Source organism: Tupaia chinensis, unplaced genomic scaffold (assembly GCF_000334495.1).
Source record: "Tupaia chinensis unplaced genomic scaffold, TupChi_1.0 Scaffold143754_1, whole genome shotgun sequence".
In the NCBI taxonomy this organism is placed as follows: Eukaryota; Metazoa; Chordata; class Mammalia; order Scandentia; family Tupaiidae; genus Tupaia; species Tupaia belangeri.
In genome coordinates this window covers 110,388-111,515 of record NW_006203603.1, presented here as the reverse complement: position 1 = coordinate 111,515, position 1,128 = coordinate 110,388, and the positions used below count along the sequence as shown (strand labels likewise).

At 63.3% G+C, this 1,128-nt stretch overlaps 1 pseudogene; it reads right to left on the bottom strand.

Moving 5' to 3' along the window:
- Positions 1 to 2: 2 nt before the first annotated feature.
- LOC102491021 (immunoglobulin superfamily DCC subclass member 4-like) overlaps positions 3 to 1,128 on the bottom strand; it is a 9,955-nt pseudogene continuing 8,829 nt past the window's right edge.

Sequence of the window (1,128 nt, the reverse complement as noted above, 5' to 3'; positions counted from 1 at the left end):
GAAGGGGGCGGCAGGGCCTGGGTCAGAGCCGGCCTGGGGCTGGCCTGGGGCAGCTTGTAACCTGCCCAGGAATCTGCCCAGCTTGGCCCCCCTGGCTGAGCCCAGGAGATCTTCCTTTTAGAATGGCCCCGGCCGTCAGAAACGCCACCACCCAAGAGACTGTGTACTTCAGCTCTGTCCTCTAGATTGGAGGGTGGTGGGGACTAGTTCTGGGGACGGGGGTGCACAAGGGACTCCAGTTCATGGGTGGCTGGGGGAGTCGTGGGGCCGAGCTGGGCCCTGGAGTAGAGAGCAGGATTCCCAGCTGCGGATATGGTGGACAGGCCCGGGACCGCTTCCCTGTGGGGACTGCAGCGTAGGCCGGCACACATGCAAGCCAGGAGGCAGAGGAGGCCCAGACAGACACCCATGATGATGCCCATGACCGAGTGCACGTCCAGGGACTCTGAGAGCTTCTCCTGGAGGGTGATCACGTCCTGCAGGCGGGAGAAGGGCCCCGACCCCACCTCAGTGCGGGCCCAAGATGTTCCCCTCGGTGGTGAGCAGCGTCCACTGGTGCTCGGGCTGGCTGTGGTTGCTGCTGTGCAGGATCAGGTACTCCACGATCTTGTCATTGGGCACCAGTGCAGGCGGACGGTGGACGGTGTCAGGGGGCTCAGGCGCAGGTCGGAGGGGGGTGTGGAGGGCCCTGGGGTGCCACAGAGGAGACAGGGAGTGCCGGGACCACTGAGTTGCCCTGGCCCTGGGGGAGGCTGGGAGGCAGGGCATGAGGACATGGCTCCCTCTCTCCCTTCACTGTGACAAGCCACAAAGCAAAAACGGGCTTGCTCTCCAGCTGGGGAAGTTCTGGAAAACTGCGTGGGGGTGGGGGTGGCCATTCCTCCACCCTCCCTTCTCGGGAACTTTTGTCCACTGGACTCTGCCCAATCGTGGGGTTCCCCGGGTGGCTCAGATAAGGCAGGCACTCACGATCAGGCAGCGTGGAGCTCTCCACCACGGAGGCAAAAGGACCGTCCATCTCCACGCTGTGGGACTGCACCATGATCTCATACTTGGTGAATGGCTTCAGCCCGCTGATGAGGATGTCCTCTCCAGAACTGGTGTAGTAAGTGACCAGGGAGGCATTCC